General features: G+C 52.4%; 1 protein-coding gene and 1 pseudogene across 5 annotated transcripts in view; both read left to right on the forward strand.

Annotated features, from left to right (window-relative positions):
• Window positions 1-26,296, forward strand: part of Znf469 (zinc finger protein 469) — a 233,920-nt gene that overhangs the window by 96,307 nt on the left and 111,317 nt on the right. The gene's annotated exons all lie outside the window — the stretch shown is intronic.
• On the forward strand, window positions 10,040-11,055 carry LOC116070325 (annotated as a pseudogene). The gene has a single exon (XR_004110357.1). The product of XR_004110357.1 is annotated as a 40S ribosomal protein SA pseudogene (transcript).

A 26,296-nucleotide genomic window follows, 5' to 3' on the forward strand; every position in this document is an offset into this window, starting at 1 on the left:
ACCTGTGACTCTCAAAATAAGTCATCTTTCCTTCCCAGCTCTGTGCTTACCTAAGCACAGCCCCATTCATGGAGGAGTGATAGTTTCAACTTGGATGAGACTTTCCAGACAGAACCAGCCCATAGTAAATGGCTGCCCCTGGATCTTTCTGTGCCCTTAGCAGTAGGGATGTGCAGGTGTCTCTGCCATGGGCTTAGAGTCCTTGAGGTAGAGTCCCAGGAGTGTAGTCCTCCCTCCAGCCCTTACAGTAACCTGGTGACATCTGCTCATATCCAAACAATGCTCCATTCACTGCCTGCTGTGCATATGACGCCTTCCCACCAGCTCTCTTGCCCTTGGATCACCTCAAGGTCTTATCTCCTCTCTTTACCTTTACTAGGTGTGAATCTCTAGGTAGAGAATGCTTGGGAAGGAAGGCACCGCCTCAGGGATGCAGGGATGTGGGGATACAGGGAGAGATGCAGGGGTGCAGAGATACAGGGATGCAAGGATATAGAGATGCAGGGATACAGAGATGCAGGGATACAGAGATGCAGGGATACAGAGATGCAGGCATACAGAGATGCAGGGGTGCAGGGATAAAGGGATGCAGGGATATAGAGATGCAGGGATACAGAGATACAGGGATGCAGGGATGCAGGGATGCAGGGATACAGTCCAGTTCAGCTTGGAGAGAATTCTCTCAGGCACATAGAAATGCCCTGTGCCCCTCCTCAGACCTCTCCCATGGGCCCTGCAGCTCAGACATTCATGGTGGGGGAATTGCTTCGTGTCTCTGAGACCCACTTAGATCCACGGACCATGTGTGACCATGCAGGCAGGCCCCAGGCTTGTCTTGCTCCAAGCTGCACCCCTCCAGTGCCAGGGACAATGGAGGGGTGAGAGTTTCAACTTGGATGAGACTTTCTGGACAGAACCAGCCCGTGGTAAATGGCTCCCCCTGGATCTTTCTTTGCCCTTAGCAGTGGGGATGTGCAGGTGTCTCTGCCATGGGTTTAGAATCCTTGAGGTAGAGTCCCAGGAATTTAGTGACTGGACACTCGTCAGGAATCACATACAGAGAGAGGCAGGCAAGGGGGAGTAGGTAGGAGAGACTTCAGAGTCCTGGCTGGCCCTGGCCTCAACCTTCACGGCCTTCTTCCTGCCATATCTGTGCACTAGCCTCTGTGACCCACATGGGCTTCTAGCTTTGCTCTCGGTTCCAGCCCAGCCTTTGGCATCAGTATTTTGTGGCTAATGTCGGGCTTATAGTCACAGAGTCCATTTTTTCCCCCAGACTCTACAGACAGATCATAGGCAGAGTCCCTTCCTGCCAGGGCCCAGAAGATGTTCAGGTATCACAGAGCTTCTAAGCTGCCCTGCAGACTCCAGCTGGTGGTTGTCACCCCAGTCCCCCCCTTCTGCATTCACAGCTCATTCCTCTGCTCTTACCAAGACCATGGTAGCTGGGAGAGGGCCCTTGGCCCAGGATAATCTCATCTAAACTGTGAAGTTCTGGCTTCTAAATGAGCCCATGCTCAGAGGTCCCAGCTAGAGAGTTTTTGGAGGCACACACTGCACCTTACCGTGGCAGGGTAGGCTGGACCCACGCTGTTCCTTGGCCATCATTCACCCTTCAGTGAACTGGCAAAGCTCCAGATTCACATGTGGGGGTTAGACAGATCCATGCAGAGCAGGCCTTCCCATGTGCTAACCTCGACCTGGGCTGACTTGAGGTCACACCTGCTCTGTCAATAAAATGGGCCCCCAGCCCCTGCCTCCCAGGAAGATTTCAGGACTCCTACACTAAGTCTCATAACAGTTCCATCAGATCAGAGGTGCTGAGCGAGACCCGGGTTCCTGTTCCCTTCTGATGAGCTGCTCTGAGTGGAAACATGCTTTGGAAAGGAGGAGACATCTGTGTGGCTTGTGTGGGAGCCTCGCACTGAGCTTTCTAAAAATGGCAATGTCTGGGTTTGGGTTTTGTCTTTTGTTTTGGTCCCATGTTCTCGTTATGAAAATTTGGGAGTCACTTAAAGGCAGATAAAAGAATAAAAAGATACCCGGGGACAGCCATAACTCATACTTCAGTGTATTTCCTTTGGACCCTTTTTAAATTCTTGTAAATTGTCTCAGCAGTTGAGATTATCCCAGGAAAACAGTTTTATACAGCGCTTTTATACATCTCAGCAGGGTCACACATCATTGTGGACTTCATTTTTAGTGTGCAATGCAGAGGTCTAGCCTGAGATCAGAGTATTCTGGGATGGATAGGGTTTCACTGTGTGTGGAGGGCCCATGGGGTCAGTTAGTGTGTGGGCCAGGGAGAGCCAGGGGTGGTGGAAGCTGTGTCTTTTGTCTGTCATCCAAGTAAATGATAACTGCCCAAGGCCAGCCTAAGAGACATTGGTAGCCATCACCTGTCCTGGAATTCTGGTCCTTGGAACTTCACACATAAATAAGCGTATTTTGCTTCTCAAATAAACCAAGGGAGCCAGGAAATAACAGAATGGCGCCAGGGTAAAGAGATAAAAGTGGATGTTAATATTTTCACCTGTTGGCAGGCTCCATCGCAAGTCAGATAAATGCTGTGTGCAGAACACCCCCTCCCCACTTGTGTGTGTGTGTGTGTGTGTGTGTGTGTGTGTGTGTGTGCCCTGGCATCTCTGAGAGCCTCCTCCTGCACAAAATGGGAACAAACCTTCCTGGCATTAGGGGACATTGTTAGGTCTCTGACTCCCACCCCAGCCTAGAGATGGGCAGAGTCTGTGTACCTTGCAGGCATGAGAAGCTGAGGAGGGTGGGGTGGGGCCGGGGAGGGAGGCTCGTGTTCTATCCCTGTCACCACTCACAAGGTCCCTGTGGCTCCTTTCTGTGCTCATTTGGCCAAGGTGCTCATGGCCAGGCTGTCTGTCGACCCTGGCAGCCTGGCAGGTGTTTGGCAAACGTGTCCAGATTTGAGCTCATGTGTCCTTGAACAAGATCAGTGCAAGTTTCCTCTCCAGAGCCCTTCTCTGGGTTTCAGCAGACAGGAGTCAGGAGACAGGTGAGGCACCTGGTCTGATGACCGGAGTGGGCCTGGGTTACTGCCTCCTGCCAAGCGAGGCTGGCTAGGCCTTGGCCTTGGCTCCCCTCTGCCTGAGCAGCAGAGTTTCTGGGAGTTTCTGTCTGCCCCAGGAAACCGGTCAAGGACAGGGCTCCTGAAAAACTCAGCATCCCCCTCTTGGGAACTGAGAATACACAGCCTGGAAGCTGGGTCACATGGCCAGCTGCCCACTAAAGGACCATGCACCAGTGGGTGCTTCTGCTGCTCAGAGGGCAACGCCAGAGCATTACCTCATACTTCCACTTCTCTATGCTGTGTGACTGGCGCAGGGCACCCCCAGCCCAGGACCTGTTAGCTTCATTTTTCCTGCCTGCACCAGAGTATACAAGTCTGAGTGGATGCAATGTTAAGGTTTCAGGGCCTCCTGAGACCTGGGTATAGCACTGCTGTGGAAAGTCTGTCACAGATATGTTGGTCGGGGCTGATATAGCTCATAGGGGCACCAATGTCTTGTTCTAGAGGTTTCTGTAGGAGAAAAGGGCCATGCTCCCAGCTGTCCAGCCACAAAACAGTTTCACTTGGAAGTGTTGGGTTTTGACAGGTCTGCTCGGGCCAGTGAGCCTGCTGGGTACACAGCACAGTCTTCAGCCTCAGGGGACAGGGACAGAGATAGAGCAGAGACTGAAGGAATGGCCAACCAAGAACTGGCCCAACCGGAGACCCATCCCATGGGCAAGCACCAATCTTTAACACTATTAACGATGCTCTGTTATGCTTGTAGACAGGAGCCTAGCATAACGGTCCTCTGAGAGGCTCTACCCATCAGCTGACTGAAACAAATGTAGATCCCACAGCCAAACATTAGTCTGGGGAGTCTTGTGGAAGAATGAGGGGAAGGATTGAGAGACCCAAAGAGGACAGGGACTCCACAGGAAGACTAACAGAGTCAACTAACCTGGACCCTTGGGAGCTCCTAGAGACTGAACTACCAACCACAGAGCAGGCACAGGCTGGACGGAAGCCCCATGCACATATGTAGCAGATGTGCAGCTTGGTCTTCATGTGGGTCTCCCAAAACTAGAGTGTGAGGGCTGTCGCTGACTCTGTTGCCTGCCTGTGGATCCTGCCTGTGGATTCCTCTAACTGGGCTGCCTTGTCTGGCCTCAGTGGGAGAGGATGTGCCTAGTCCTGCAGTGACTTGAGGTGCCAGGGTGTGTTGGTACCCAGGGGTGGCCTCCCACTTCTCAGAGGAAAAGGGGAGGGGGAGGGGCTATGTGAGGGGGACCGGGAGGAGATGGGGATTGGGATCAGGATGTAAAGGGAATAAATAGATCAATGGGGATAAAGGAGAGAACAGATGTTTTGGGGTCATCCTGCGCTGGCAGGGAGGAGCCAGAGGGGGGCACTCAGGAGGCAGCAGGAAAGTGGTGATGGGGGATGTGTGCAAAAATGAGCAGTGTGCGCTTGCTTAGTGGGTAGCACACGGCTTCCTCCCTCATTGTTGGTAAGCTTCTGCTTCAGTACCCTGTTGTCTCAGCCTGCAGCCATCTCTAGTCTGCATATTTGAGCCTCCATTTGAGGATTTGGTCTGCTTGACAGTGAGTTTCCACCGGCGGTTCCCACCTTCAGTGTTTGCTGCTTCACAATTTTTCAAAATCATGGACATTTTCCTTGTCCTGGCTGAATGAGCTCACTGGCTTCTGTCAGGTCTATGGACACTGGTCAGTCTGGTTTAAGGGACTCCAAGGAGCAGCTCCAAGTAACAGGCTGGGTGCTACACTCCTGACAGCCATGGCAACCAATGTGAACTCTGACCTTTGAGATGGCTTCAGTTTCTAACACTCGAACTACAGAAGCTCTGCTCTACTCCCAAGGGCTTTGTCAGCCTTCTGTGGGATCTGTGGGACCACACTTTTCCACCCTCAGCCGAGGCGGTCTTTCCAAGAGTCAGGGAGGTGGCTTCTGCCCAGAGCAGAGAGTGGAGCTGGGGCAAGGTGGGGAGGACCGTGGGTTTCACTGGTCTTCTCTCTCCTGGTCAGCCTTTCTCATTCCGCAGAATGGGCCTGGCCTCAGAAGGACCTGAGAGTCTGTAGAAGGGTGTGCAGATGCTTGCAGAGGGTGGCAGCTTCTTGTCAATGGGTCACAGTCCGCAGCCGCCCTCTAGCCAGGAGCCCCGGCAGGCAGCCGTGTGTTCCACTAAGATGCCAGGCAGGTGCTGAAAGAAGGCTAAAGCGGGAATGTACTGGAAATCCCTGTGATTCCTGGGACTCCCTGGGCTCTGGGTTGTTGTAGGAGCTCGTTCAGTGCATCTCAAGGGAGCCATTAGGCTCCACAGTCCTGCCTTCCTAATTCCAGAAAGTCAAGTGTCCATTTTTAAGAGAATGCCTCATAGTCTTCTGAGAGATGGTTGATTGAGCTCTTGGGTCCTGCACGGCAGGAGCCTCTGGCCAGAGTTCTCTACACAAGTCTAAAGAAGGGAAGGGCCTTACAGAGACCCACACAGAAAGCTTTGCACAGGGGTTAATTCTCTAAGACCACTGGATATAATGTGTGTGTGTATGTGTGTGTGTGTGTGTGTGTGTGTGTGTGTGTGTGCGTGCTTGCTCCCCCTGGCTTGTTCAGCTACTTTTCTTATATAGCCCAGGCCCAACAACCTAGGGACTGCAACACCCACAGTGGCCTCGGATCTTCCACATCAATTAACAATGGAGAAAATGTACCACAGACATGCCCACAGGCCAATCTGATGGAGACAGTTCCTCCTGCTTTCCAGGTGTGTCCATGTTTGTGCTGTCTTCCCAATCCTGTCTGAAAATCCTTACCATCTGCACAGGCCCTGGTGTTCTGCACCAGGCCCCTCATTGAAGGAGTGACCCATCTGTGAATGCCTTTGCTCTGGGGGAACTCGCCGGCTGCCTGTTCTCTCTGTGTATCTGTCCCATATGGAGCTCAGGCATTGCTATCTCTCTCTCTCTCTCCTTTTCAACAGCTTGGCCCTTTGTATTCATCACTACTCGAGGCTGGCATATTTGTTACCATCACATAACTGTGACCAGAATGCCCAATAGATACAACTAGGGGAGATGTGGCCAAGCAGCTCAGATTGTGTGGGGCAGTGTGTGGTTGAGGCTGTCACGGTAAAGCAGAAAATGAGGCCTGAATGAGGGGCCAGACATAACCCTAGTGTCACCTCCTCCATCAAGACCTCCTCTGAGGTTCTTCAAATAGTCTCACCGGGTGTATAATAAGTGTCATAACTCGAGCCTGTGGGACAGTTAGGATTCAACCATAACAGGTAGCTCCAGAGTGAACCTGTCCCCCCAGGACCCTACCCCTAACCCAATACACACTGAAGCACAGAATGGGAGGACCAACAGACACAAGCCCAGTTGGCTGTACCTAGCCTTGGACCAGGGTGCAAGCCTCCTCCAGAGTCTCCCTGTTTTTCCAACAATAATTCCACCCCCAGCCAACAGATAAGCAGGGTTCGAAGTCTATCCTGTCAGAAACTGCAGCAGTTTTTCCCTTTGGCCACCTCAGAGTGTTCTGTGGTGACCTCAAAGGCTTTGTGCCAGCTTCATTTCTATCACCAGGTCCACACCCTCAAGGAGACTCCCACTGAAGAGAGAGGCTGCCCTTCTGACTAACGACTATTGTGTCACAGTGACAAGAAAACCTAGTTAAAGCAATGAGTACTGCCTCCCCTCCACTCCCGCCATGGCTTCTCAGTGACCCTCACTGGACTGAAGGTCTGTCCTGACCACATGTCCAGGAGCACCCCCTCAGCATGGGAGACGTGGCAGCTCTTTGTCTGTCTGTATTGGACGGGTTAGTGAAATAAAGAGAGAAAAAAGAAAGTAAGCTCTCCAGTCCTGTTTGGGGAATCATAGGACAGACATGCAGAGAAGCTACGGGGGCCAGAGGGGATCAAAAAGTAAGAGATGGGCCCCCAGTAGACACCCCATCGGCCTAGCAGCACCTGAAGCAGCTGGCCTTCTTTGCCTTCATGTCTTTGTTTTGGAATAACTTAATCCAGAATTTAAAAGGTACACATCTGCAGCTGGAGAGAAGGCTCAGCAGTTAGGAGTCTTGCTGCTCTTGCAGAGGACCTGAATTCAGTTCCTAGCACCCACATCCGACAGTTCAACACTGCCTGTAATTTCAGACCCAAGGGATCAGATGCTCTTTTTGCTTCCACAGACACCTGTACTTACAACTTACACACACACACACAGACAATCTGGACCGGAAGGCAGCGAGATGGTTGGCCTTCCCCGCTCCACCCACTACAAACAAGCCTCTCAATAGAAGCTGGGGGGGGGACGGGAACCTGCCCCCGACTCATGGTTCAGGATCCACCAGATCCACCAGTGTCACTGTCCCCAAGGCAATCTCCCTGTTTCCCAGTGGAACGATTGTCTAAAGCAGCAGCCTTAGAGTCCTGTCCCTGACCTGACGCAGAACCTATGCGCACCCTTCTGTGGCCCCCTGCTGGACAGCAGAAACATGGCCCTGCCTCATGGCCTAGGAATCACTCTTCTGTCTGACCTAAGCTGTTGAGGGTCAAATGAGGGAAGGAAAGCCAGTCCAGTCTTGCAAACTCTCTGTGGAGAGCTGGTAACACCCTGCAGAGTACCGGGTCCGAGGACCTGTGTCATGGTCTGGACAGACTGGTTGTATCTGCTGTGATGTAGGCCAGGAGCCAAGGTCAACTGCTGCCCTGGGCTCTGCCGTCTGTGCTGTGCCCTCTGGGCTTCTCTGTAGGCCATGCAGATTCTGTAGCCCAGAACTGTGGCCTAGCCACATAATCTTAGACTGGAGCAAAAGGCCGAGCTGTTTTCGTTGTCCCCTCATATGACACGCATTTTGCATTCTTGATATGGACCAGAAAGGTGTTGGGACCACTGGACTGCCTGCCATTCTTGGCTTTGCCTTAGACGAAATTCCCCATCTCCCCCCATCCTGGCCTGAATGAGGACTTTCCCATGGTCTCTGGTGGTGACCATGGCTCCTGGCTGGTTCTGCCAGCTCTCACTCACATGGCCCCACAGCTGCTTCTGGGTCAGGCAGGTCTTATGACCTGAGTGTTTGACAGGGGGCCATTGGGATGTGTCGAGGCCCCATGGGTGCTATGGGAGCCAGAGTCCTCTGCCTCGTGTCCCAGCACGGTCTGCCCCTGTGTCAAGGAGACTCGAAGGCTATGCTTCACTGGCTGCTGACCCAAGCCAGGTGATACTGGCTCAGGACAGGTGCTCCTTTCTCCCAGTGCCTGCTGTGCCCCTGCCCATCCCGCAGAGTGTCACAGCCTGTTTCTTGTCACCAGAAATGGCCCGCTTGAGGAGTGTTAGGACAGATCCAAGTCAGTTCTGGAATAATTGTGTAATGAGGACTGAGAGGGAAGGAAGGAGAAAAAGATAGGGGAACTGTGGGGGGAAGCACTGCCTTGGTTGGGGTGAGCACTGCTCTGTGTATGGGGAGCACTGCCCTGGGTAGGGAGGGGGTTGGGGGGAAGACACTGTCCTGGGTGGGGAGGAGGCTTTTCAAAGCTGAATGGAAGTCAGTCATTGTGTGCAGGTGATGCATCCAGTGCCCTCTGTATCCCAGGACCAAGTAGGATACATGGATATGTGTACATGGATGTGCAAGGGTATGCACTGGCCACAGAACTCAGCAGACCGATAGGCATATTGCAGTGATGGGGCTCCGCAGCCTTAGGAAGAGGAGATGATGCCATGTGGGATGCACCTTCGGGGATAGGGAAACCACTGCCAAGGTCTGTGGCCCTCTAGGTGGCCCAAGGGTGCTAGAGAAAAAGGTGCCCGTAGTGTGACAGTGCCATCTCTGGTGCCCTGGCCCTTCCCAGTTTGTACTAGTGACCCTCAATACATGCAAACCAGTACTGTGGACCATCTAAGTATAAGTGAGACACCCAAGAGCCCTAGAGGTAAGACCTTCCCCTGGACACTGTCATCCTGCAGGCCTGCCTACCTGGTTCTCGCCTGTCCTGGAGTATTCATGCTCATATATAGCATTGTGTGACCGGACTGCACCTCCTCACACTCGCTCCTTCCACAGAGCAGTAATGAGGGCTAAAGTGTGGTCTTGTCCCCTGATGTGCTCATTGGTTTGGGGCTTGGGAGGCTCAAGAGAGAGCCCAGGCTTGGCTTTGCTGGGTCTGAGGTCGTTGGTTCCACTTGAAGCCAATGGTCATCAGGACCCAGGTCACAGCCCAGGACCTGACACCAAGCCAGACACAGCATCCTGGAATTTGGCATGCTTGACATGGTGGCCAATGTCTTCTGTTTGACTGTGGAACAGACTGAAGGTTACAGGAGACATCTGCCAACCAGGAAGCAGCAGCCCTGTCAGTGTCCCCAGTATGTGGCAGATGCCAGTCCAATATCCTCTGTATGCTCATAGCCCCTCCATCAATCTCACATTCTCTGTGTGCTCATAGCCTCTCCATCAGTCTTACATCTGCTGTGTGGTCATAGCCTCTCCATCAGGACCACATCCTCTGTGTGCTCATAGCCTCTCCATCAGAACCACATCCTCTATGTGCTCATAGCCTCTCCATCAGAACCACATCCCCTGTGTGCTCATAGCTTCTCAATCAGGATCACATTCTCTCTGTGCTCATAGCCTCTCCATTAGTTTCACATTCCCTGTGTGCTCATAGCCTCTCCATCAGGACTACATCCTCTATGTGCTCATAGCCTCTCCATCAGGACCACATACTCTGTGTGCTCATAGCCTCTTCATCAGTCTCACATCCCCTGTGTGCTCATAGCCTCTCCATTAGGACCACATCCTCTATGTGCTCATAGCCTCTCTATCAGGACTGCATCCTCTATGTGCTCATAGCCTCTCCATCAGGACCACATCCTCTGTGTGGTCATAGCCTCTCCATCAGGATCATATCCCCTGTGTGCTCATAGCCTCTCTATCAGGACCACAGGGATCCCTCTGGGATCGGAGGCAACACTTATGAGATGAAAATGAGAACACAGGCTTTCCGCGCTACCCGGGGACGGCTCCATACGGCGTTGTTCTTGATTCCCGTTGTAACTTAAAGGGAAACTTACACAACGTCCGGAGGCCTTGACGTCCTGCAAATGAAGGAGGAAGATGTCCTCAGATTCCTTGCTGCAGGAACCCACTTAGGTGGCACCAATCTTGACTTTCAGATGGAGCAATACATCTACAAAAGGAAAAGTGACGGTATCTACATCATCAATCTAAAGAGGACCTGGGAGAAGCTGTTGCTCGCAGCTCGAGCTATTGTTGCCATTGAGAACCCTGCTGACATCAGCGTCATTTCCTCCAGGAACACTGGCCAGCGAGCTGTGCTCAAGTTTGCTGCTGCCACAGGCACCACTCCTATTGCCGGCCGCTTCACACCTGGGACCTTCACTAACCAGATCCAAGCAGCCTTCAGGGAGCCACGGCTTCTAGTGGTGACTGATCCCAGGGCGGACCACCAGCCCCTCACGGAGGCCTCTTATGTCAACCTGCCCACCATTGCTCTGTGTAACACAGATTCTCCTCTGCGCTATGTGGACATTGCCATCCCATGCAACAACAAGGGAGCTCACTCAGTGGGTCTGATGTGGTGGATGCTGGCCAGGGAAGTACTCCGCATGCGAGGTACTATCTCCGGTGAGCACCTATGGGAGGTTATGCCTGATCTTTACTTCTACAGAGACCCAGAGGAGATTGAGAAGGAGGAGCAGGCTGCTGCGGAGAAGGCTGTGACCAAGGAGGAGTTCCAGGGCGAATGGACCGCACCAGCTCCTGAGTTCACTGCGGCTCAGCCTGAGGTCGCCGACTGGTCTGAGGATGTACAAGTACCCTCTGTGCCCATCCAGCAGTTCCCAACAGAAGACTGGAGTGCACAGCCAACCACTGAGGACTGGTCAGCAGCTCCCACAGCGCAGGCCACTGAGTGGGTTGGAGCCACCACTGAGTGGTCCTGAGCTGCTGCAGACACCTGAGCAGAGGGAAAGGTGGAAGGAAAATAAAGTTCCTAAAAGCTGAAAAAAAAAAAAAAGAAAAGAAAAGAAAAGAAAAGAAAATGAGAACACAGGAGAAGGCGAGGCTGGCTGAGCTGGGTGCCACAGGATGAGGGACCAAGGTCCTAGAAGCAAAGGTGCAGGAAGGTTGAACTGAAGAGGAGGCTCTAGCAACACTCTGCACTGGGAGGATGCATGGGCTAGCCTCTCCCACTGTTGGTGGGTGGGAGGAGGGGGGCTTGTGATACGCCCAGGCACCTGCGACTATGTCAGGTACTCTCTGCCTTTGATGGGACGATGTAACCCTAGCTGGGCAAGGCTGGACCTGAGGAGCTAAGCATATGTGGCCAGTAATCCCTACAAGCTGCTCAGGCAAGGGCCGCCTGGCACCGCTTCCACAAGCTGTCTCAGGGAAAGCCGCTCGCTCACTGACCTTCTGCACAGCCAAGGGCGAGAAACCTGGGGATGGGACTGACAGGGCAGCCTGGGCTTTCTTCTCTAAAAGAAGAGGTTCAGCCTGAGGCCTTTGAGGACATCCCACAAATATCCCATTATCTCCTGCAACCCAAGAGGAATAAATCTGAACTGCCATAGCCCCCAGATAAGCACAGAGACCTGGGTGGCACTGCCACAGCCCGCAGATAAGGTGGCACTGCCGTACCTTGTTTTGTTTCTGCTGTTATCTGATACATTCTTATTATTGATGCCACACAAGAGGGTGCATTGCCTGACAGAGACACTCCAGTGTTCACCCAAGCTGAGGGGCAAGCTCAGGCCCCTTGGCCTCTCCTCTGTTCAGGCCCCTACTTGTGTACTGAGAGCGGGCATCTGCTCCCAGAAGGTTGTGTGGGTGCCAATGGGAAGGTATTTCCAGAGACACCCTGGCACTCTGAAGTTGGCTGGGTCAGGGATGACCCTGAGACGAGACACCTTTATTCCCTTCCTCTTGGAGCCCTTGTGGGTCCTGAGGGGCTGGCCAGGAGGGCATGACAGTTAGGACGGTGAGTCATTTCATGTAGTAGCTTGCTTGGAAAAGGGATCCTGAATACCACAGCATCTCACATCCAATTCCTGAGCCCTGACTCAGCCCCTTTGGGGTTGAGGCAGTGACACCCTTCTGGCTTAGGGTAGGGTTTTGTCATGGCAGCTGGAAAGCCCATGATGGACACAGACCCTGTGAGAACAAAGCTCAGCCCACTGGACAAAGGCTTCTCTCATTTTAAGACATCTTCCCAAAGGTGCCATCTCCCAGTGACCAGACAGTTTACCCTGTCATCTGAAATGGCCATTACAATCCTAAGAACCTGCCCCATTTTGACTGAATGTGCCCAGCCTGCAGGCCACATACGTACATCCACACTTAGGATGTACAGTCTGGTCTTGCTCTCTGCTCACAAGCCCTCCCTCCCTTGGCTCCAGCTTTCTCTGGACCAATCCCTCAGCTGACTCGAGGTGCTATGCAGGTGCTTATATAGGTCACTACACAACCAGGGTGACTTCTGAGCTATAGCTATGACTATGACACTCCAAAGACAGTGCTAGAAAGTTGGTCAAGAATCATCCTCTGACTCCAGCAGCTGATCGGTACTCACACACTATCTAACAGCATCCACCAGGAACATCAGTGTGGACCAGGCACACAAGTGCTGAGCTGAAGGAATATGCTTCTGTGACGCCATCTGCCCATGTGCACCCTAACCTGGTGAATGACCTATGTGCAAATGCTTCTCATCTGGCTTCAGATGGTCTGTAAGATGCCCAGAAGCTTTTTTGGAAGTTTCCTTAGATCCCTCAGGAAGAGTGGTGGGGGATAGGTGTATTCACACCTAGTGCGCATCCCCTGTTCTGCAGACATTCGATAGAGAGTGCCCTAAGATTGTACTTCTCAAGGGTAGTGGTCCATCTCGGTGGGCTTTGTTCTCAGGCAAGCAGGGGACCGAACATCTCATCCAAGCCATGTTCCTAGTGTAATTATGGGGAGTGGACAGTTCATATCTATTCTCTGGACGGATATGATAGATAGATGGTGGCTGCATGTGGCTCACTGGCAGGCTAGCTGGGTGGATGAATGAATTGTTGAATGGGTAGATGTGTGAGTTGATAAATGGGTAGATGGGTATACTGGTGGATGGTGGATAGACGGATGGACAGGAGGGTGGGAATAAAAGTCACCTAAATGAGACAGCTAAAGCATCCTATATGCCCAGTGGTGTGCCACAGAAAGGCCATGATCTGGGAGAACAAGAAAATTAGCTGTCCAAGGGACACTGGAGTCTTACTTTTAGTGACAGGGAGATGACAGGCAGGACTGGGAACTGGACTTTCCAGAAAACTTGACTTTGTCTTTTAGCCTCAGCATTCCTGAGCTACGGAAACACAGCAGGGGACAGAGGCAGTCTGGTGACACTAGTGGCATTCTCCATGGTCTAGGCCATGCTAAGGGGGTGTTCTGGGAGACTGCTTCTGATGAACCAGCTCCCTTGGAGGTGCTGGGTACAACCTCATGCTATGTGGAGACCTGAAGGCAGACAGCTGTGAGGACTTCGGGAAGTGAGGATGTTGAGCAACGAGGAGAATCCTGACTCAGTCTGCTGTCTGGGCTGCAGGGCTGTTTCTCAGGCCTGCTTCTTGTTGGAGTCTGACTCCAGAACAGTGGGTGAGAGGATGTGTCAGCTCCCAGCATTGCCTCCCTGGACTGTGTCCTCCCGTGACCCCTGTAAGGTCACACTGTCATCTCCCTCAGTAGTCCTGGAGACAAGTCTGAGACAGAGAGGTCAGCTGCATGGGAGCAACCAAAGGCTGACCTCTGCGTTCCCAGATGAGTCACCATGTGATAGTCACCTTCTTCATCATCCACAGGCCAAAATAAGTCACCCTGAGGAGGGGAATTTTTGTCCCCAAGCTCCACACTCCCCATTGCCTGCAGAGCTCATGAGTCACGCCTTACTGCCTATTTTTAGGTCCTTCTCCTTCAAAGCTGCTCTGGTAACTCGCCTCCCCACACCCTGCTCCAAAAGACATCAAACACGTCTGTGTGTGGCCTGGTGTCCACTGCAGTGTGACCAGACCATAGGGATTGAGCTTGCTGCAGGCCCCCTCACCCCCCCCCAGGAGTCCTTAGCCCAGTACAGCAGCCATGATGGTCACTTTGCCTGGTTCAACTAGAGCAGGTCAGGAGTGCCTGAGTAGGCACCGAGCAAAGGTCAACAAGTTCAGAAGGGTTAGCCAGTATCCAGAAAGTATGCACTGGGCGGCTGTCAACTCTGGTCCCAGGCTGTTTCTTAGCATCCAGAGCAATCCCAGGGTGCACACCCTGCTCTGTCCATCAGCCTAAGAAGAGCAAGACCAGCAATGCACCCATTCATCTAATTTAACGGTTCTCAACCTTCCTAACCCCGAGACCCTTTAACACAGTTCCTCATGTTGTGGTGATTCCCAACTGTAAAATTATTTCCACTGCTACTATTATGAATTATTTCCACTGCTACAGTTATGAATTAGAATGTAAGTCTCTGTGTTTTCTAATGATGGTCTTACCTGACCCCTGTGGAAGGGTCATTCGACCCCCAAAGGCTGAGAACAGCTGATGTACTTGCTGTGGAACTGGGAGACCAGGTATGGAAAGAGATGCTGAAAAGCACAGGGGCTGGTGGAAAAGTACCGCTGAGTCAAGGAAGGCTCCCTAGAGGAAGGGGGATGGACGGGTGTGGTGTCAGCTAAGCAGAGAGCTTCGAGGTTTCCCAGCAATGTCCTCACACTTGAGGCCCCACCAGGGTCTGTAGAGAGCCAGTCGGACAGCATCAGCCCACCTGACAGGGTCTCTAATCAGGCTGAGGTGAACCCAAAGAATTACCGTTCTAACGTTACTAGTCATGGTGACACATGAGCTCCCCAACATCATGTGTGCATGTATCATCTGTGCTTGTATGGAGGCGCACCATGCTGTCCAGCCCTTTGTCACAGACAAAGCAGCCAAGATCAATTTACAAGAGAAAAGTCTTATTTGGCTCATGGTCTCAGAAGTTCAAGTTCATGGTCTCTCTGTCTACCTTGTTGCATTGGGTCTGTGATAATATTTCATCGTGGCAATAGTTCATGGCAGAGGGAGCCTGGTCTTCTCATGGCTCCTGGGAAACAGAGAGAGCCAGGAAAGGAGTAGGGGTCTCACTGTCCACAAGGACACAATCTTCCAGTAAGCTCCACCCACTAAAGGTCTCATCACTGCCAACAACGGCATCCGCAAGGGGTCTAATCATTCAGGCTTTTGGAGGATATTCTGGGTATGAGACACAATCAGCTCCATCCTCTGTGGTGATGGAGGACATCAGCCAAAGCAAATTTGAGTGTGGCGTCATTCAAGATTCCGGGCTTACAATTTAGGGCGGGCAGTTGTGTCAGGGACAGACTTCCTTGTGGGTAGGTCCGGTTTATGGGTACTAAGGATCACAGTATGTAGTTAGAACATACTCTCTCTCTTAGAAACTTGGCCTAAAAGTAATGGCATTGAATGTCACAGAAGTGACCAAAACCAGTGCCATTTCAGAGGGACAAAGCTACAAAGAACAGAGAGAGCTTATGGTGGCAGAGAAGGCACATTTCTCCACAGTGCTTCACCCAGTGACCCTACAACACAGGACCTGGACTCAGGGATGTCCACAGCTTTCCCCACATGTATAGCATGGCCTGCCTACTGAGGGGACACAGCTGAGCATACCGGAGAACACCCTTGCCTGTCTTGCCTCTTTAAGGAAAGTCTCCCATGGAGAAAGAATCTGGGTCCCTAGAGCAGAAGAAAGCCAGGGCTTCACTCACGTGCTGACTCCCAGAGTGTCTTTGGTGGCAGTGAACAACTCTCCTCAGATCATAGAGGCCTGTGTACCCCCAAAGCTACTGGGTGTCCTGAGAAAGTAGGGCTTCAGCAGAAGATGCCCCAGCTCCTCCCCGGAGCACCTCCTTGTCCCACTCTGTCCCCTCCTTGCAGGAAGCCACCTCAGGGCAGAGAAAACAGCCAGATCTTTGGAGGAGGCTACAAGACAAGCCCACCATTGTCCGTGCAAGCTCACAAGGGGAAAACAACAGGCTTTTCCACTTTGGAGTCTCCAGACTGAGATATTCTGCATACTTTCTCCACTCCAGAGAGCTCAGTGTGAAGAAATATCACAAACCCCCAAGACTGTGGCAGCTGGACCCTGCCCCCTCCTCCAAAGGGCCAACTGCCCTGGCCCTCAGAATCTACCTGTCTGCTGAAGTCCCTCAATGTCCAAGGCACTCCTAGTGGCTCTGAGTTCCCTGCCCCCAGGGCCCTCCTCACCTTTAACTGATCTTGATTATCCTGTGTGAATGAGAAGCACCTAGGTTAGCCCAGACACTAGGGTGTGTCAGAGGGAGCCATCCCACAGTGAGCTGATGGGCAAAGGGGAGAACAGAGAACACGCATGAATTAGAGCAGGCAGACCCCTTCCCCCGCAACAGTGAGGCCCGCCATGTGAACAGGAACCTCTGAGATCATGCTCCAGAGTAACATTTTTCTCTCTTAAGTTGTCTTTCTTTAAAAAAAAAAAAAAGAGATGTATTTATTTTATGTATATGAGTACACGCTGTAGCTGTACAGATGGTTGTGAGCCTTCGTGTGGTTGTTGGGAATTGACTTTTAGGACCTCTGCTCACTCCAGATGGCCCTGCTCGCTCCGGCCCAAAGATTTATTTATTACAAATAAGTACACTGTAGCTCTCTTCAGATGCACCAGAAGAGGGTGTCAGATCCCATTACAGATGGTTGTGAGCCACCATGTGGTTGCTGGGATTTGAACTCAGGACTTTTGGAAGAGCAGTCGGTTCTCCTACCCTCTGAGCCATCTCACCAGCCCCTTGAGTTGTCTTTCTGAGGTGTTTGGTCACAGTAATGAGAAAACTGGCTACCAGACACACCTCCAGTTTACCAGCCCAGTCCTGTGTCTCACTGCATCCCAAGCATTGTGACCATGCCCTTTCCAGAGTTTCTAACTCTAGCCTCCTGGGCCTTGATCATGGCTTCAACAGCCCCCACCCCTACCCCACTCCCACCCCTACCCTGGTCCTCTGCCGACCCAACACATACTTTTGCAAGTTCTCCTGAAAGGAAAAGAAGTCTTGTTCATCTAGAGTCTCTTGTTCCCAGAACCCAAGGTCACTGCTGGTTGGAGATCTTGAGGCACCTTTTCTGGGTAGAAGACGGGACTCTAAAACTCAGACCACTCTCGGTATCTTCGGTTGGGGAGGTGTGTGTCCGAGCACGTGCACATGACAAACACTTCTTGAGGGATTAGTTACCTGTGGACAGACGCAGGTGACATTCAGTGAACAGGCAGATGAAGGCAGAGGCATTGGGGTTTCCAGATAACTTTAGTTAACTGTGGCTCAGGTGAGGAACTGGGGTTTCCTGGCAAAAAGCCACTTTTAAATACTTGTCCTAACATTTGAGGGTGACACTAGGCTGGAGGGCGGGGACCATACCCTCTTTCCTAGGGTCTAACTTATGCTGGGTCCTGAGAGAGTCACAGGGCCATGTGTATGCATCTTCCCAGACCACTTAGCAGACAGTGTGTTTCATGAGGTTGGATAGAACCTCTATCCAACAAGGTTAGAGGGAAACGTGGACCTTTGCTGCTTTCACGGGAGCCTCAGGACTGATCCCCTAGGCCAGTGGTTCCCAGCCTGTGGGTCTCCACCCCCTTTGGAATTGAGTAGCCCTTTCCCAAGGTTCACCTAAGACCACCAGAAAACACAGAAATTCACATAATGATTTATAACAGTAGCAACATTACATTTATTAAGTAGTAGTAAATATAATTGTGTGATGGGGGGGGGGTCACCACAACATAGGGAACTGCATTAAAGGGTCACAGTGTTAGGAAGGTTGAGGACCGCTGCCCGAGGCCTTAATTAGGACATCCTCATGAAAGGACTTTCCCAGGGAACCTGGGGTCTTCTCCCCATCCCTCGTCACCTTCCGGGGATCCTCTTGCAATGACCCGACCTATGGAGACATTTGTGGGTTGGGCTGGGTCAGGAGCTCCTCAGTTGGCTTTGTCTAGCAGCCAGTAGCTCCCCGATTTCACCCCGCAAGGCTAGAGGCTATCACAGCCCACTCCAGTATTGACTCAGACGCAGCCGTAATGGTTTCCAGCTCACGGCCATCAATGCCCCTGTAAGTTAGGCTACTGGACTAGCGTTGCTCCTATGGGGAGGTGGCTCTGGAACATGGAAGGGGTGGTACCGGTGTCACCAGAGACAAACAGAGAGAACTGAAGGCCCAGGAAGAAGAGGAAGGTGGAGCTGAGGAGCACCTGCCTCCCAGGAGCTGCACAGAGAGGACAGGTAGACTGAGGACCGAGGCTCTTACTGCTCCGCAGGAACTTCCTGGTTCTGTCAGCTGGAGGGGCGGGGCCTGGGGATACTGTCTGAGCTCTGGCTTTGGAGACACCAGGCATTCTCAACTAGGGCACAGATTGATCACAAGAACAGGTGAGAAACTGGAGGGACCCCATGCTCCAGAGACAGCGGGTCCCAGACAGAAGGTGTCTCACAGCTCCTTCCCTGTGAGAAAGAGACTCTCTACCACTCTGTCTCCTCAGACACTCATTACCCCCAGCAGCCTTTGCCCTATCGGATCTTGCTGCCTCCATTCTGTTTGGCATTGGGGACCCTGTCAGACCTGGATAAGGGGATAGTAGCTCCCACCCTGGCCACACCTCCAGCTTTGTAAGGAAATGAGTTGGTGAGATTCGAGCACAGAGGGACAAAGGTAATGGACTAAAGGCAGTCTTTGCCTGTGATGTGGTCAAATCTGCCCAGCCCCCAGCTCCATCTGCTCTGAGGCCGGGAAGCTAAGTAGGTAGTCCTGCCTGTTTTTCGGCTGAGGACAGGCTGGGAGCAACCACAGAGATCCAGGTTTCTTGGGGCTCTCTGAGAGCTGCTTACCAGGCAGAAGGATTCCTGGGCAGCTCTCCAGTGAACAGAAGGCTTCACACCCCTAACAGACCACAAAGCAGAAGCCAAGGCCTTGGTGCTGGGCTCCGCTCCTGCTGCCCCTGCTGTAAGCGAGCGAGCTCGGGGACACCCAGTCCACACAACCCAACACTTTCTGGAATTTGCAGCCCCTGGTGAACGTGGCCTGCACACGTACTACAGCAGCGGGTGGGTGGGCTTGCGCTATGCTAATGTTTCCAACCACATAAGGACACCGCTGCATTCCTTTGGATCCTGGAGGCTATTTCTACCCAAAACTGCCCTCGGCTTTGCTTAAGAAGGCAGTGTTGGGCGTGCTGGAGTCGCAGAGAAACGCCCTTCCATCCTATGGCTCCAGCAGTGGAAACCCCACTGGAAATAAAACCTGAAATAACAAAAGGACTGGGTGCACTCCAAAGGGTTTTAGAGAGAACATCACTCCAGTGAGTAGGAGCTGAACTCAAGAGCCAGCCCTGAGCTGTGGGTGGGTGGGGGCTTTGTAGAGGTTTCTCAAGACCAAGCGGCTGAGGACTGATGTGGAGACCTGCCTCGTGTGCTGTGCCTTTGGTGGTGTGGAGGAAACGGCCGTGCCCTTCGTTTCATCCCTATGGTGTCTCACAGACTCCTCTTCTGTGAGAAAGGGCCTTATTACCACCCTGTCCCCTCCTATTGTCACCACCTCGACTGCCTTGTGCCATCCACTCTGGCTGTCCCCCATTCCATTTGGGCTCTGGGGACCTTCTCAGGATTGGCTAGAGGATAGTAGCTTCCATGTCAGATATACCCCCAGCTGTATAATGAACTGACTCGGAGAGGCTGGACCAGCCCTGCTTGGAAAGGGAGCATTTGGCTAGGGGACAAGGTCCCTCTTCCACCTGGACAAGAAGGAACATTTTTCTCTCAGCCCTAGGAACCACAGATGGGCCTCTCTGGATCTGATCACGGTGGAATCACTGAGGTGCACTGGGTAGGGACCTCTAAACATCCTTAGGGGTGAACACCGCTCATAACACAGGCTTGGTGTCTCCATAGAATCGAGGCCTTATCTCAGGGAACACCCAAAGTACAGTAAGATGTGAGCTTGCTGGATGAAGGCTTGTCAAACAGCCAATGACAGTGGATTATGTGCCTGGCTCCATCCCCGTGTGTGGACAGTCCCCAGCCCTGGCTGGTGACGTGTTGCTAAGGATGATGGTGGACTTCATGGTTTGAGATGGTACAGGCATGACCTCCAGCAGAAGCTAGCCTAAGGAGACAACGAACAGCACGCAAGGGATCAGGATGGGCACTTATTAGACTGGGGTGTCTCAAAAGGATTTGTGCCAAGGTACTCCAGGTGAGCAAGCTCACTGGGCAGCTACATCAACTGTGCTTCTCCACAGCACCGATGGAATGTTCCACAGACCAGAAAACAAACCAGATCATGTACTCACTCTGCAGGGATGTCCAAATCCCTCTTTCAAGTCCTTGGCAGAATGGAGGGTACCTGTGGAAGGCATGTGTCTTAACAAGGCCGCCCTGCTCTGGTCTTACTATGTGAGAGTTCACTGTGCCAAGACATCTGTGGCTAAGGAAACTCATGGAAGGCCCCACAGGAAGCAGAAGCAGAAGGGCAGCTTGCTGGGAGTCCTGTGATCAGCAGGAGCTGGACCCTGTGTGGTGGATGGATGGATGGATAGATGGAAGGGACCTGCCTGGGAATGAGGGCTTGGGTCTGTTGCCAGTAGCTGTGAGGGGGTCCAGAAACCAGACATCAGATAGCTTACACAGCCCTCCCAAGAGCAGGCCTGGGATCTATCTGATGACCTGGAAATCCTCCAGCTGGCCCAGCTGGCCACACCCACCCTAAAACTGCTAGGAAGGGAAGGAAGTACTCTCTCCTTGGCTGGGTCACCATGTCCCTTACCCACCAACCAACCTGGATGTTCTGGACAGCTCTCTGCAGGAAGCAATGCAGAATCCATGGCTTTGAAACCCACCCACAGGGGTCGCCCTGTCTCTCAGGGCAACCCCTCCAGGGCTTTCTCCACCTATGAGCATGTGAGCCAGGAGATGAGTTCCTTGGAGACAGGCCACGGGTCTGTGAAAGCAGAGAACGGTGGCACCATGTGTGGGTGGGGCCTATCACCCAGTTTGGGGGAGCAGGCAGGAAGCCAGGCTGTTCACACCCCCTTAGCTCCCTGGGGAACCCTGGTCAGTGTTAACAGAGCTTTGAGCCTTTACTATGAGTTTAACTACCTGGCGCCCCTCCTAGCAAGGACAGGCCAGCTTGGATGTCTCCTATGCACTCTGTGGATAGCATTTTCCCACAGGGCACTTTGTCCTGAGGGTCACATTGCCCCAGTGGGTCACACAGTCCTGAGAAGGTCACACTGACCTGAGAAGGTCACACTGTCCTGAGAAGGTCACACTGTCCTGAGAAGGTCACACTGATCTAAGAAGGTCACACTGATCTAAGAGGGTCACACTGCCCCCAGGGGCTTCCGGCCCTTTGCCCAAGCTTGTCCTGCATTCTCCCCAGGAGAAGTCAGCAGAGGGGAGGGGATGCTCTATGGTCCACCACTGGCTACCCAGCCCACCTATCCTCTGTGCTCATGACCCTGGGCTATCCTGTGCTCATGTCCACCTCCATGGCCCCTCTCAGTTTGCCACATCTGCTGGTCTGAGGTCTGCAGAGGCTTCTGCTCTCCTGCTTCTTACCTGTCCTCCCTCCCTCTCTCCAGCCCTCTTTGAACTTCCTCATGGCCATGGCCCTCAACATTCCAGTGCCAGCTGTTCCACCCCAAGCCTACTCTCTTCTTCTGATAGGAGTCCCCACATGTCCTGGACACAGGTCAGAGCCACATTTGACCCCTGCATGCATCCCTGGATCCCCTGTTGTGAGATGTTTGTCAGGCCCACTCCTCTGCCCTAAAGCTCACACTCTTGCCTCACATTCAGCCCTCAGAGTGTTTCCCAGGTGCCTTTGGGCTGCTATATAGTCTCTCGCTTTACCAACTCCACCCACACTGGGGGAGGGAGGTAAGTGGGAGGTGGGGGGGGGAGATGGCAGGAGGAGCCAGACTCACACAGCACTGAGCCACAGCTTGAGTAAATTTAGAGCCACCTAGGAGGCACATCTCTAGGTGTATTTATAAGGACATTTCCAGAGAGATCTAACTGAAGCAGGAAGATCCACCCTGAATGTTGGTGCCACGACCCCTGGGCCGGGTCCTGGAGCTCATCTGGAGAAAGATGACCTGAGCACCAGAGCTCATCTCTCTGCTTCCTGACAGTGGATGTCATATGACCAGCTCCCTCACGCTGCTGTCACCTCCTGCTGCCATGCCTTCCCCACCATGGTGGACTGCGTCCTCCAACTAGGAGCCTAAATAAACCCTTCTTTCTATAAGTCATGTCAGGGATTCTGTCAGAGCAATAGGAAGGGACAGATAACCCATGTCCTCACCTGGCTTTCCTTCTTCTCCTCAGGCAGTCAGCGGGAGGGGATGCTCAGCTCAACACTCTGGGGCTGGATGGAGCTCCATCCTCAGCAGGACTCCTAACCATGGACTCCTCTGAGGCATTGTATCAGAGAGTGGGGAGGAAAGCTACACAGAATCCAGTGGCCGTTACAGAGAGCCTTCTGTAAAGGGTCCCCTCGCTCAAAATTCTGGAGTCATGAAACCCAACATGCTCCCCACCCCCCCCCCAAAAAAAGCAAGAAAGAAAGAAAGAAAGAAAGACAGATTTCTGAGTTTGAGGCCAGCCTGGTCTACAGAGTCAGTTCTAGGACAGCCAGGGCTACACAGAGAAACCCTGTCTCGAAAAACGAAACAAAACAAAACAAAACAAAAGACAGGACTGGAGAAGATAGTCCAAGAAACCAGGGGTGGAAGCCAGGGCCTTTCTGACCTCTGAGGTCCTCCACTCTGGGGATACCCTGGCTTCTTCCCTCCAGGCTGGAGAGACCATATTACTGAGGCCCAAGGGCAGAACAGCTCACCAGGAGGATGTCCTTGAAAGGTGGACAGAGAGCCCAGGGCACCCTTAGGTGCAGTTAGCATTCTGATCCTTTTCCTATTTTAAAAAAATGTATTCTTTAGTTTTCTTGCTCAGTTCTAATAGTGCTGTGCATGAGAAATAATTTCTCAGAAATATGATTTGTGAATGTTTTCCCCCTGGTCAATGGACCATCTTTCGGCTACCTTTACAGCCAGTTTTAAAGTCTATAAAACCCACTAATCTTTTTTCATCTTGTGGGTCATGCGTAGGGTGAGGCCTAACGTTCCTTGGCAATTCAAGGTCATGTGGGTGTCCTCTGCTGCTGGCTTCCTTAGCATTTTATAGTTAAAAGTTCACAGCCCATCTCAGGTTGGCTTAACAATTGTGTCGCACTGTGGGTTGGCCTCTGATCTCTGTCCCTTCGACTCTGTCCCATCCTCGTCATGCAGGTCTGTGGCTTCTGAGGCCACATTTAGACTCCATCCTTGCGAGCTGGGGCAGTCTATGTTCTGGGTGCTCAGTAGCCATATGCTTGGAATCTCTGCTTTTCTATAACACTCGGCTGCTTTTATTATTGATTCTCGATGCTTTTGAAATATTCAAGAAAATCTGTTGGGTTCCAGTAAATTTGAAGCCTCTGCTGTGGTCTTTTGCATTCCAAGTACCCTGTCCCCCTTGTGGTAGGCATAAACAGACACCTCAGGGGCCTCACAAGCTGCCTGTGACCGATGTTCGTGAGACTTGGTGTCAACCCATGCTTACCCAGCAGATGCAGGACAAAGGCAATGGGCTTTTGAGTAAGAAGGCTCTCACACCACCAAGATCCAGAGTTTGTAGTTTCTCCAGCTGCAAGCTTACAAATGTCCACCCATCAGCTTTGAGACAAGGTCTCAGGTAGCCCAGGCTGGCATTAAACTTTATATAAGAGGATGACTTAGAACTTTTGATTCTCCTGCCTCCAAGTACTGGGGTTACCTGGTTTATGGGTCCTGGGGGGGGGGGAACCTCAGGCTGTGTGCCTGCTGGGCAAGTATTCTACCAAAGGAGCTGGCCACATATTCTGCCCTAATGTGTTACTTTGAAGAGCTGGAGTCACCCAGCGCTGGGGACAGCCACTATAACTTGTGTGTTTGCCATAGAGAACAAGTGACTGCAGCTAGGCTAGCCTTCCCCTACTCCTCCTCTCAGGTAGGAAAGCCTTGAATGTTCTGGCTGGCCTCAAAGCCTCAGGGCTGCAGGAAGCAGGGTTGTCTAGCTCATGACTCCAACAGAGTATCTGGCCTGTTTCCACAAGGCTGTGCCTCTGAGGAAATCTGCCAGTAGTGGCAGAGTGGCCAATTCTTTTTTTCAAGAATGTAAGCATAAGGATGCTTTGAATGAAAGTGGCCCCCAATACTCCCATAGAGAGTGGCACTATTAGGAGGCATGGCCTTGTTGGAGTAGGTGTGGCTTTGCTGGAGGAAGTGTATCTTTGGTGGTGGCTCAAGCCAGGCCCAGTGTCTTACTCTCTTTTCCTACTACCTGCTGATCTGAACGTAGCACTCTCTGTTACCTCTCCAGCACCATGTCTGCCTGCACACCACCACGCTTCCTGCCATGATGACAATGGACTGAACCTCTTAACTATAAGCCAGTCCCAATGAAATGTGTTCCTTTAAAAGACTTGCCATAGTCATGGCGTCTCTAGAAACTCTTGAGATGGGACAAGCACTGGTCACATGCAGAGACAGTAGGCAGGGACTGGAGGAAGCCAAGGCTTGGTGCTCAGTGCAGCCACCAGAGGCTGAAGCTGATGCCTGAAAGGGGGCTCTTTCCTTAGAGGGAAACAGGCTATAGCCAGATGTCAGGTCCATGGAGATGGGGAGGGGAGCAACTAGGGCTTTGTTCCTCACCCACTTTCAGCCCAGCACCCCAACCTCCAGCCCTCCAGCCTCCCTGCCCCAGAACCCTCTTTTCATCACTGAGAGGGAAGATGGAGAGACAGATGTTTTATCAACCGCTCTCAGGAGCACAGCAGCTTCCTATGAGATCTGGTGCCTGGGGGTTGAGACTGTGAGTCTCAGGGCTGTGTGGGGGCTGCCTTTCAGGAAGAGTGTCCTGCTTCATTCACATGGTGCGCTCCTCAGTATTTCTAGGTGGCCCCTGTGACCACAGCATAGAAATCAGACGCTCACCCTGACACTTTTTCCTCGGACCTTGTCCAGATTCCAAGCAGCTGAAATAATTGCGTGGGCCTGGGGGTGGGGAATTCCTCGGCTGTTTTCCACAGTGCCTTGCTTTGCACTTGGGTTTGACCTTCCAGCCTCTACTGTCTCCGGGGAGAGAAGCCTGGTCCTGAGAAGTATCTGTGAAGTATCCAGCAGCCATCCTTAGAGGCAGCTGCCAGGATTCCTTCTGGGTTTCCATCTGAGCCTTTGCTTGTTGCTTGTTCGCTCATGCATCCGTCCACTTACTCTTATTTTCAGAACAGGGATATGAGGGCCACACGGGGTTGGATCCCTTCTTCCAGGTTGGCTGCTGAGTTCAAGAGTCAGGGTGAAATTTCAGCTTACTTGCTCTCTGAGTCCACAGGTTTTTATATATTGAGTGAATGAGAGAGAGACAGAGACAGAGAGAGAACACAGAAACTGTTGGCAGGGTTGTTGGGGGCTCATTGAGATACTGCTGGTGTCTTGGCCAGGCTGCCTTCCCAGGGAGATGCCCATGATGCCCAGGGAGCATGCCCATGCCATTCCTCAAGCTGTCCTAACAGAGAAGAGAGGAACATGGGATGACAAAACTGTGGCGCATCCTCCCCAGGGAGGCCATGGGGTTACTCAAAAGAAGGAGGCTCAGCCCAAACAGCACCAGTGCAAAGCCCAGGGAACACCATGTCTTTGAACATGGAGCCAGGCTGAAAGGGACTGTAGAATGACCATCTGCTCAGTGTCGAGACAAGAGCAGTCGGGTGGGTGAGGAGTGGTGGAGAACCCTGCCTCAGAGTCCTTTAAGAGCCAGGTCAGTAACAGAGGCGTGAACAGGTCCATCAGCATCTGCGGGAGCCAAAGTTCAGTGATCTCAACAGGGAAGCATGGGCAAGGATCTCTGTGGCAGGTGCTCTCAGGACTGAGTAGGTAGGATGGACAGTGACTGGATGATGACACATGGTGGGTGGGCAGATGGATGATAGACAGGCGAGTGGATGGTAGATGAATGGTAGGTGAATGGATGGATGGATGAATGGATGGATGGATGGATGGGTGGATGGGTGGGTGGGTGAGTGGATGGATGAATGGATGGATGGATGGGT

Source organism: Mastomys coucha, unplaced genomic scaffold (genome assembly GCF_008632895.1).
Source record: "Mastomys coucha isolate ucsf_1 unplaced genomic scaffold, UCSF_Mcou_1 pScaffold22, whole genome shotgun sequence".
Taxonomy (NCBI): domain Eukaryota; kingdom Metazoa; phylum Chordata; class Mammalia; order Rodentia; family Muridae; genus Mastomys; species Mastomys coucha.